Source organism: Arachis hypogaea, chromosome 15, assembly GCF_003086295.3.
Source record: "Arachis hypogaea cultivar Tifrunner chromosome 15, arahy.Tifrunner.gnm2.J5K5, whole genome shotgun sequence".
NCBI lineage: Eukaryota > Viridiplantae > Streptophyta > Magnoliopsida > Fabales > Fabaceae > Arachis > Arachis hypogaea.
The window spans coordinates 39147708-39159907 of NC_092050.1; positions in this window are offsets into that span (position 1 = coordinate 39147708).

Consider the following 12200-nt stretch of genomic DNA (forward strand, 5'->3'; position numbering starts at 1 on the left):
AATATATATACACCTGATTTTTTTGCTACAAAATAGCTACTACCAAATATAACTAAGTAGCATACTAATAACAAACTACTTAACTTCGATTTATCTCATTACTCTTAACACTCATTACTCTTTAACATTCTCATTTAAATGTTATTTATAAAACCATCGCTATCTATTAGTTTATTAGTCCATATGTCTTGTGCAACAAATTCATCCGTTTATTTAGCTATGGTTTGTGTATTAATCATCGTTACCTTTTAGTTTAAAGGTTGTTTATATAAAACTACCACTAAATAGCCTAATTTATATCAAATCTTTGAAAACCAACTCCAATAATTTAGAAATCCTAAATCTTTATGCTAGTTCCAAATCCCTAATTTGCTAATCTTTTTCTTTTCTCGTTAAATATGCTTGCTCTAAATTCAAGCTCTTTTTCTTTTTGTGCTTGTTGCAACCAGTCGAAAGAAGTTTCAAAAAATATTTTTCGCAAAAAATCGTTGCTAATTTGTCAAATTTTTGTAGTGTTTATTCATGCATTCTTGCATTTACATTCACCACTTTTTAATTCTTCTCATTCATTCTTCTTAAAGTCACAATACATGACCTCTGAAGCAACAAATTTTACTATGCATCCAACGCAGGGGGTCACGTTCAATGCAGTCCCAACAGAGCCCAAATGGCTCCAAATTGTGGCTCTTACATTGAACGTGCCATCCTACACATTCAACGCACCAAACTACTCAAGTTTAGTGTCCCCATTTTTTACACACGTTGAACATGCCACCATCCATGGTCAACACACCTAACAATTCAAGTTTGGTGTCTCTCTGTCCCCACCCACGTTGAAAGTGTTACCTTGCTTGTCATGCCATGCTTGCATGACTCATATCCATTTTCATTTAGTTTATTTTGTCAAGCATGCATCTTCATTTTCCATTATCCTTATGTCATCTTTTGCATTCATTCATTATATTTAGTTTTCATTTGCTTTTCTATTTTGCTTTTCCTCCTAATTTTCATTTTGAATATTAAAGATGGAGCTCGTGACTATCATATGGAATCTAATATGGTTTCATTACCCTCTGAATCCTAGCATGCAAGGGTCTTTCAAATATTACCCTATGGTTCACCCACTTTAAAATCTATGCATACTGCTCCTTCACAAGGCCTCAGAAACCCCCTAAGGTGAACACAAATTCAAATCTTCTTGTACTTACCTGCCTTCTTCTCATGCATTGATCACTGATGGGAAGCAGAAGCTGATGAATTTAAAAATTATTAAATTTGATACGTTGTAAGTATAGTTCTTAATTCACCAAAAATCTGCCTATCAATTTAGAAATGTGTCACAAAGAGTTTAAATCAAAATTACTTGGAGTTTTAAGTCCTAGGTCGTCTCCCAATGAGTTGCAGAGAAGGGTGCTATCTTATTAATCAGAGGTTCAAAGAAGTTGAGGTAAGTAAATTGGAATGTAAACTGAGGAAAATTAAATGATATGAATAAAAAACCTTGACTGGGAATTGATTAGTTAGAATCTCTATCATTGATGGAATGATTTTTTAGATGGATTTATAATTAACGGTTACTTTGTTTAGTTATCCTTTACTAGGTAAGGGAAAGTCAAACAAGTTGGATTACTAGATCCGTTCACGAGTTACAACCCACTTAGTTCAAGGGATTGACGTTGGTGACAGGATAGCAATTCAACAATTAACCCAATTACAAATTTTCTTTCAATCCTTCCAACTCAAGAGTTCCTTTTCAATCAATTCCCCATCAAGTAATGAAACTACTCACGCATTGTAAATAATAAACCCATAACACATAAAAGGAAATTAAAAGAAGACATGATTATTGGAATTGAAATTGAATTAAAAAGAAATAATCCTTGCATTAGATAACCATAAAAGTATCTGAATAATAAAATTGAACAAAACAAAGAATATGGAAGAATAAAACCAAGATAAAAAAACAAACTAGAATGATGAAGTCTTGATGAGGAAATAACTCTTCTCAATGTTCCAATGCTAAGACCAATTGAAAATTAAAATTCTAAAAACTAGAGAGAAAAAAAACCTAAGAGAGTAAAAAAACTAGATCTAAAACTACTGAATGAATGTGTGTGTTGTTTCTGCATATTCTCTGACTCTAGTCTGCTGTTCCGGGCCGAAAACTGGGCCGAAATAAGGTCCAAAAATCGCCCCCAGCGAATTCTGCAGATTATGCAGATCGCACATGTCACGCGATCGCGTCGTCCATGCGGACGCGTCGCTTGCGCTTTTTCCTCTCCACGCATTCGCGTCGTCCATGCTACCGCGTCGCTTGCGCTTTCCAATCCGCACGGCCGCGTCACTGCGATTTGCGCTCCTTCGCGCGGTCGCGTGAGCCATGCGACCGCGTCACTTCTCGCTGGTTATCTCCTCAAATTCTTGTGTTCCTTCCATTTTTTGCTAGCTTCCTCTCCAATCTCTATCTCATTCATGCCCTATAAAGCCTGAAACACTTGACACACAGATCACGGCATCGAATGGAATAAAGGAGAATTAAAATTAAATAATTAAAGTCTCTAGGAAGCAATTTTCAAACATGTACTGAATTTAGGAAGGAAATCTAAATGCATGCTAAATTGATGAATAAGTGGGTAAGGATCATGACAAAACCACACAATTAAACACAATATAAACTATAAAATAGTGGTTTATCAACCTCTCCACACTTAAACATTAGCATGTCCTCATGCTAAATTGAAGGAGACAAGAAAATAAGTATGAACATGTAGAAACTCATGAAATGCAATGCAATCCTACATATATAAATAAACGCAACTATATGATTATTGTCCACTTGATCAAAAGTAAATAAGCTCTTCAAAACAATTACAAATCAAATTCCACTAATTCTATCATTATACAATAAAACCGATAAAAGTGCAAGAAGATAGCTTATGAAAGCAGGAAACATGAAAATTCAAGCATTGAACCCTCACTGATAATGTATGTACGCTCTAATCTCTAGTGTATAGGGTAATCACTCTATTCTTCTCTAGTCATATTTTCTAACTTTTGTTTTTCTCCTAACCAATCAACAACAGTTAATATACCAATGCAAACATCATGAGGTCTTTTCAGGGTTGTAATGGGGCCAAGGTGCAGGTGTGGGTATACATATGGCTAAGTGAGCTTTATAAATTGAATCTTTAATTAACCTAAGCTCTCACCTAATATACATATATTCTATATACTTTTAAATTCATGCCTAGCTACCCATAATTCCCTTTTTCAACACATACTCATATTTCAACTTTGTATTTTAATTCTATCATATGTGCATTGATCTTTGAATTCTGAATTTAACATTGGGGTAATTTTGTCCCCTTATTTATTTGTTTTTTTTTTGAATTAAAATAAATAAAGCTTATCAACGCACATAGATTTTTGATTCTTATAGTTTCACATGAATAGGTATCCAAATTCCCTTTAAATTTTCATGACACATTCCCTTAACAACTTTTGTTCCCACAATTTCCCATACTTAACTAGCACACACAATTCTATCTTAAGCTAACCAAAGATTCAATTTGGGATATGCAATTATTTTTCAGCTTGAGGTTAGTAATGTGGTAAAATATAGAACAAATGGGGTTTTAAAGGCTCAAAGTGGTTAACAAAGGTAATTGAAAAGGGTAGGCTTGATTTGGATAAGTGAGTTTAAACAAATAATGTCCTCAATCATATGCAAGCATGTAAATATAATAAATATTGGACATATAAGATAAAACAAAATATAGATTACAATCATAGAGAAGTAAACACACAAGAATAAAATAATTATAGTTAAATAATGTAACCATACATAAAGGCTCAAATCTTTCACAGGTTGTGTGTTCTTTAGCTCAAACATCATGTTCCAAATACAACTCAAGCAGATTTATCATAAAAATTTTGAAAAATTAGTGAAATTTTATTCCAAAGATAGATTTTTAAAAGAAACTTATTTTCTTTTCAATCAAGTAGAACATGCATGCAACTATTCTATAAAGGGGAGAAAATCTAACTAAAATATCCTAATTATTGGTGTACAGAGAAGAGAAATTACCTCCAGACGTCAGGTACTAACCGACCTCCCCACACTTAAGGCTTTGCACCGTCCTCGGTGCCATCTGTCAGGAACAGGGGTGGGCTGGTAGCAGTATCTCCACAGTCGGGACTATCATGGCATTCCGGATGTGTCTTGAGAGATTCAGAGGTTGGTCTGTAAGGATGCACCATAGTAGAACAGCCATGTCTGCAGTGAAGGAGGACTCATGAGTGCTCGAAAAGACGTAATGGGCATGATCTGTGCCCATACGCGAGCCTCCAAGGTAAGTGCGGAAGCCAAGATTCCCTTAGGGCGGGTACGGTGGTATCCGTAGATCCAACGGCTGCCAGGTAATGTGATGACTCCGAGAACGGAGTCCCAGTCAAATTGGTATCTCTAGCGCTGAAGGGTGGCTTCTTGAAAAGCGTCCATTCCTGCTGGAATAGGAGGAAGACTCAGAACATGCTGAATGGCCTCTTCTGTGATGGGGACTTGTTGCTGCCGGACATAAACAGACTGCAGGGTCGGTATGTAGAAGTTGGAGTAGAACTCAGCTACCCAAGAGAGATTGACCTGCCTCGGCTGTCTCCGTAAGAAACCCCATTATCTTCGTTCAATTTGCGGCTCAACAAAGGAGGGAATATTGGATGGGAGGATAAGAAGGTATTCATTGTTATAGTTCCTTTCTGCTAGGATAGGGAACATCTGCTCACAGTAGCGATTAGGAAATCGTGCAGTGTCCTTTGCTGGAAAGGCTTTCTCCTTGTCGTCAACCTTTATTATCCTCTTAACTCTTTTTGTTGAGGGCTTGACTGTGGTTGAAGAAGGCTCTGCCACTAATGCTCTTTTAGTTCCTCTTCTTGCTGGTGGTTTGGAAGTAGCTTTCTCTTTTCCTTTCTTGGTGGCCATCCTGAAAGAAGGGAAGAGAAAGGAAATTAAATTCAAAGAGATAGAGCAAGGAAGAGGGTATTGTAAGTGATAGTCAATGCACAATAAAGATAAATGGCATTAACACATGGTCCGGATTACATGTGAAAAGCTCATCAATGGAAATATAGCAAGTGCATGTAGGACAATGGAATGCAAGAGGTTTATTGGCATGCAGGCAAAGGCATGAGTAGCATATATCAAACATTCAATGTCCAATTTAGATTACCATTTGTAACAAACTAGCCATCACGTTTGTATTGACAATTAAATTTAATTAATAAAATATGAAAGGGAATTTGTGAAAAGCAAGCATTGCATATTAGAGTAAAATAATGTGAAGAAGTGCATAATGTCATATGGGCTTTTTCACAAACACATAGCATGCATGTAGAATAAGCTCTTGAAAGTATGAATTTGAACATGCAAGCAATCCCTTAAAAAGTAATATATATGATTGTCAAACAAATTTATAACAAACCATAAGCATATAAAGATAAATAATGACTCACATAAATAGATAACACCAAGTAAAAAGGAAAAGAAAAGAAAAGAAAATAAGAACAATGAAGAAAAGATAAGAAGATAACATATGAAAATAAGAAGAATAGTAGAAAAGTGTGAAAGAAGAAAAGAAAAACCTTGTTAATGGGGGTGAGAAAGATAGAGAATGAAAGGTGAGATAGAGAGGGGAAGGGAGAAAGAAGAAAGAAGGAGGGAAAAGAAAAATTAGGATTTGGAGGAAAGAAAGATAAGATAATTTGGCAACTGAGGTTGAGCTGTGCGGCGCATGCGACGCGGCCGCAGAAGGCATGCGTTCGCGTGGTTGCGCTCCAGGGAGGGTGACGCGATCGCGTCGGTCACGCGGTCGCGTGACCTATGTTGCGCTGCTGGCACGAGTGCAGCCTCGCTCCAGCACAACTCTTTGTTCGATTCATTTTAATTGCCAAAATTGAGTGACGCGATCGCGTGGGTCACGCGATCGCATGAGTGTGCGTTATAAAATGCGTGACGCGGCCGCGTCGCTGATGCGGTCGCGTGACAAGGCTTGTGCTTCCAGCACCAATCCAGCATCACTCTCGCACAGAATGCGACTGTGCACCCTTTTACGTCGAAAACTCAGGGCACGCGGCCACGTGGGGCACGCAGTCGCGTGGGAGGCCATGATTTCCATTTGACGCGGTCGCGTGGGGTAATTTGTGCCATTGGCACGACTTCAGCGCTGCTCCTGCGTAACTTTCTGTTCATTTTTATTTTTCTTTACTCCCCCTGCCACGCGGACGCGTCGCTGGTGCAATCGCGTCGCGCGGCGAAATTTTTTTTTTTTTTTTACTAAAAGTGAAGAAAAGAACGATCATACCGCGGTGGGTTGTCTCCCACCAAGCACTTTACTTTAACATCCGTAAGTTGGACGCTCCACTAGCTCAATCTACTGCTATGTGGGGATCTTCCAAGTGGAGGATCTCAAGCTCCTTGCTTTTCTGCACTTTCTCACTATGGTACAGCTTCAGGCAGTGTCCATTAACCTTAATAAGTTCAGAGCTTGAAGGATGGCTTAGGTGATAAACTCCGTACGGTTCAGCCTTCTCTACTCTGTATGGACCTTCCCATTTGGATCTTAACTTACCGGGCATTAGCCTTAGTCGAGATTTGTAAAGGAGGACGAAATCTCCAGGGTGAAATTCTTTCTTCTTGATGTTTTGATCATGCACAGCTTTCATCCTTTCCTTGCAAATTCTGGAATTCTCATAAGCTTCTAGGCGAAGGTTCTCCAGTTCCTGCAGTTGCAACTTTCTTTCAGCTCCGGCCTTCTCAATTTTCATGTTGCACTCTTTAACTGCCCAGAAGGCTCTGTGTTCAATTTCAACTGGGAGATGGCAAGCTTTTCCATAAACTAAGCGAAAGGGACTCATCCCAATGGGTGTCTTGTATGCTGTTCTATATGTCCACAGTGCATCTTGTAGCTTGGTGCTCCAGTCTTTTCTATGAGGCTTCACTATCTTTTGCAAGATACGCTTAATTTCTCTGTTCGACACCTCGGCTTGCCCATTAGTTTGGGGATGGTAAGCTGTTGCAACTTTATGGATTATCCCATACTTCTTCATCAATCCTGTTAGTCTCCTGTTACAAAAATGGGTGCCTTGATCACTCACGATCGCTCGTGGTGATCCAAAACGGCATATAATGTGGTTTCTCACAAAGGAAACAACAGCGTTAGCATCGTCAGTGCGGGTAGGGATTGCTTCCACCCATTTGGAAACATAATCCACAGCTAACAATATATAAAAATATCCACTAGAATTTGGAAATGGACCCATGAAGTCAATGTCCCATACATCAAAAATTTCACAGAAAAGCATATAGTGTTGAGGCATCTCATCCCTCCTGGATATATTACCAAATTTCTGGCATGGGATACAAGATTTGCAAAACTCAGAAGCGTCTCTAAAAAGAGTAGGCCACCAGAATCCACAGTCTAAGATTTTTCTAGCTGTTCGTTGAGGGCCAAAATGTCCTCCACTCTCAGATGAGTGATAGGCCTCTAAAATGGACTGGAATTCTGATTGAGGCAGACAACGTCTAATTATCTGGTCAGCGCCACATCTCCATAAATATGGGTCATCTCATATATAATATTTAGACTCACTTTTCAGCTTGTCTCTTTGATGTTTAGAAAAATGTGGAGGAAATGTGCGGCTAACTAAATAATTAGCAACAGGTGCATACCAAGGGACTACCTCAGATACTGCTTGTAGGTTATCAAAAGGAAAATTATCATCTATAGGAGTAGAATCATCCTTAATATGTTCAAGGCGACTCAAGTGGTCTGCTACTAAATTCTGATTACCACTCCTATCCTTTATTTCTAAATTAAATTCTTGTAGCAGCAGTATCCAACGTATAAGCCTTGGTTTGGACTCCTTTTTAGCTAATAGATACTTTAGAGCTGCGTGGTCCGAATACACCACTACTTTGGTACCAAGTAAATAGGCCCGGAATTTATCCAGAGCAAAAACAATAGTAAGAAGTTCTTTCTCAGTAGTAGTATAATTGGACTGGGCAGTGTCTAAAGTCTTAGACGCATAGGCAATAACAAAAGGATCCTTACCTTCACGCTGAGCCAGCGCTGCTCCTACTGCATGGTTGGAAGCATCGCACATGATTTCAAACGGCTGGCTCCAGTCGGGTCCTCTCACAATTGGGGCTTGAGTTAGAGTAGTCTTTAGCTTATCAAATGCTTGTTTGCAATCTTCACTGAACTCGAACTCAATGTCCTTCTGCAGTAATCTGGATAAGGGAAGTGCCACCTTACTAAAGTCTTTAATAAATCTCCTGTAGAAACCTGCATGGCCAAGGAACGAACGGACTTCCCTCACAGAAGAGGGGTAAGGTAAACTAGAAATAACATTCACCTTTGCTGGGTCTACAGAAATGCCATTATTAGATACCACATGTCCTAATACAATCCCTTGTTTTACCATAAAGTAGCATTTTTCGAAATTCAATACAAGGTTTGTATTAACACATCTATCTAATACTCTAGATAATCCCTCTAAGCAAAGGGTAAAAGAATCACCATAAACGCTAAAATCGTCCATAAAAACTTCCATACAGTCCTCAGTAAGATCAGAGAAAAGACTCATCATGCACCTTTGGAAAGCAGCTGGTGCATTGCATAAGCCAAAGGGCATTCTCTTATAAGCATAAGTCCTAAAAGGACATGTAAAAGTAGTCTTTTCCTGATCCTCAGGAGCTATATGAATCTGGAAATAACCTGTATAACCATCTAGAAACAATAATGTGATTTACCTGACAGGCAATCCAGCATTTGATCAATGAATAGAAGTGGGTAGTGATCCTCACGAGTAGCTTGGTTGAGACGCCTGTAATCAATGCAGACTCTCCAAGCATTCTAAACTCTAGTTGCTATGAGCTCTCCATGCTCATTCTTCACTGTAGTGACTCCAGACTTCTTGGGCACCACTTGTACTGGGCTTACCCATTCACTGTCTGAAATGGGATATATGATACCGGCCTCCAATAGTCTGGTCACCTCCTTCTTGACAACTTTCAAGATGGTGGGATTCAATCTTCTCTGGGGTTGACGGATAGGTCTTGCTCCCTCTTCTAAAAATATTCTGTGCTCGTATACTTGAGGGTTGATTCCCACTATATCTGCCAAGCTCCACCCAATTGCCTTCTTATGCTTCCTCAGCACATCAAGTAGCTGCTCTTCTTGTTGAGGAGTCAGTTCTCTTGCAATAATAACCGGAAGCTTCTGCTCATCCTCAAGATAAGCATATTTGAGATGTGGAGGAAGAGGTTTCAATTCTAACTTTTGATCATGGGCAGGCTCTGGATTATCTGGAGCTCGTGAAATTGGCGAAGTGCCCTCACTGTCAGTTAAGAGGGTCCCCACACTCGGACCTTGTCCAGTGTGCCTCTCTTCAAACTCTTCTTTTTGAACTTCAGCCACACTTTCGTCTATGACATCACACTGGAAGATAGAACGATCTTCTGGGGGGTTGTTAATGACTCCATTCAGATTGAAGATCACTATGTGGCCATCTATTTTAAAGGAGTATGTTTCTGAAAAAGCATCCAATTTGAATTTTGATGTCTTAAGGAATGGTCTTCCAAGTAGGATCGATGATGGCTTATCTGAATTATTATGGGGCATCTCCAAGATATAAAAATCAGTGGGAAATGTGAGCCCTTTAATGTTCACCAAAACATCTTCAGCAACTCCAGCCACTGTAATAATGCTTTTATCTGCTAACACAAAACGAGCTGCCGACCTTTTTAAGGGAGGGAGCCTCAAAACATCATATATGGACAAAGGCATTATACTGACACATGCTCCTAAATCACACATGCAATCATAAATTACTACACCACCAATAGTACAACTAACTATGCAAGGACCTGGATCACTACATTTTTCAGGTAATCCTCCCATTAAAGCAGATATAGAACTACCTAAAGGAATAGTTTCTAATTCATTAATCTTGTCTTTATGGATACATAAGTCTTTTAGAAACTTTGCATATTTAGGTACCTGCTGAATAACATCAAAAAGGGGGACAGTTACCTCGACCTTTTTGAATATCTCTACCATTTTAGGATCAGGTTCCAGCTGCTTTCTGGGCTTCCTTGCAAGCTGTGGAAATGGAATGGGAACAGTGGTTTCCGTGGTGCCTGCGCCTTTTGGTGCTTCTTCTTGTGGTTGAGCTATCTCTTCTTCAGCTATGTCCTGTATATCATTTTCCTCTTCAACATCTTCGATTTCCACCACCTCTTCAGCTGAGGCATATTCTGGTGAGCTTGGTTCCTCCTGATTCCTCTCCCGTAGTGTAGTTCCAGACCTCAGGGTGATGGCATTAATGCCTCCCTTTGGATTGGGTAATGGTTGTGAGGGGATTCCAGTGGTGCTTGAAGGTTGGTTACCGGAATTTTGTGCTGAACCAAGCTGTGTCATAAAAGCTTGCAGAGTAGAGGTGAGACCATTCAGACTGGCGTTAATACTGTTCACGATGGTACTTTCCATGGCCAGTTGTCTTTTCTCAAAAGCTTGTAATAAATCTTCATTAGAAGATACAGAAGAATGAGTAAATTGATAGGTTTGCTGCTGATTATTCGGTGGTCCTTGGTTTTGCCTCAGGTGAGGTGCTCGGTAAGGTTGATTTTGCCGCCTGTTGTTGTTATTATTCCACCTCTGATTTTCCTGATTATCTCTACCTCCCCTGTTATTGTTGTCCCTCCAATTCTGGTTTGAATTGTCCTGCCATCCATGGTTATTATTTCCACTTTGATTGTACCCTTGGTTGGGGCGGTCATAGAAGTTGTGAGTGGATGCCACCATGTTGTCTTCTTGTTGGAGCTGCGGGCATTCATCAGTGTAATGGCTGTAATCAGCACAAATTTCGCAAATTCTTTGTGGGACTAGTTGTTGGTTTTGCTGCGGTTGAGTTTGCTGAGCTTGTTGATTCAACTGCATTTGCTTCAGTAGGTTGGTCATCTCACAGATGCTTTAAGTTAGAGCAGCAGTCTCTCTGCCAGAAGATACTTCTATAACGGCTTTTGAACGGCCTTGCTTTTGTCTGTGGTTCTGAGTAGATTCAGCTAAATCACTGATCAATTGCCAAGCTTCATCAGTGGTCCTGTACTTCTTCATAGACCCATTGCTGGCACTTTCCAATGTGGTCTTATCTTGGGGCCTCATACCTTGTGTGATATAGCTGAGTAGCACGATCTTGTCAATCATGTGGTGGGGGCATGCTTCCTGAAGATTATTGAAGCGCTCCCAGTATTCGAAGAGAGTCTCATTGTCATCCTGAACAATCGTAGAGATATCCTTCCTCAGTTTATCAGTAACTTCAGATGGAAAGAATTTCTCCAGAAACTCCTTTCTGAGTGTATCCCAGTTAGATACATTTTCTAGAGGTTGAGTGTAGTACCACTCTCTTGCTTTTCCCTCAAGAGAAAATGGAAAAGCTTTCAGCAGAATTGAAGTTTCATCAGTGCCGTCACGCCTGACAGTAGAACAGGCTGCCTGGAAATCTCTCAAGTGCTTGATAGGCTCTTGAGCAGGTAGGCTATGAAAATTGGGCATCAAATTTAACAGTGCGGTCTTTATTTCAAAATCTGTAGCTACCGCTGGATGATGCGCTTGAAACAGTTGCATTGTAAAATCAGGAGCTCCTTCCTCCTGAATGGTAACTCTTCTAGCTGCCATGTTTTCTACACGTAAAACAACCAAATCAGTAGAACGGGCGGTGGTTTCTTCCTCAGATTCACTTTCAGATCCGCCCTCAGAGCGGGCTAACCTACGCTGTTCTCACCTTATTCGTGAAATAGTCCTTTCAATTTCAGGATCGAATATTAGCAAGCACGGATCAGGAAGTGAACGCGTCATTTGACGGAAGAAACATGCAGCTCATAGTAGCAAAATTAAATAAAATGCAAATAAATAAATTCTAATTAATAAAATTAGCACTCTATTGCAACTCCCCGGCAACGGCGCCAAAAATTGATGGGAAGCAGAAGCTGATGAATTAAAAAATTATTAAATTTGATACGTTGCAAGTATAGTTCTTAATTCACCGAAAATCTGCCTATCAATTTAGAAATGTGTCACAAAGAGTTTAAATCAAAATTACTGGGAGTTTTAAGTCCCAGGTCGTCTCCCAACGAGTTGAAGAGA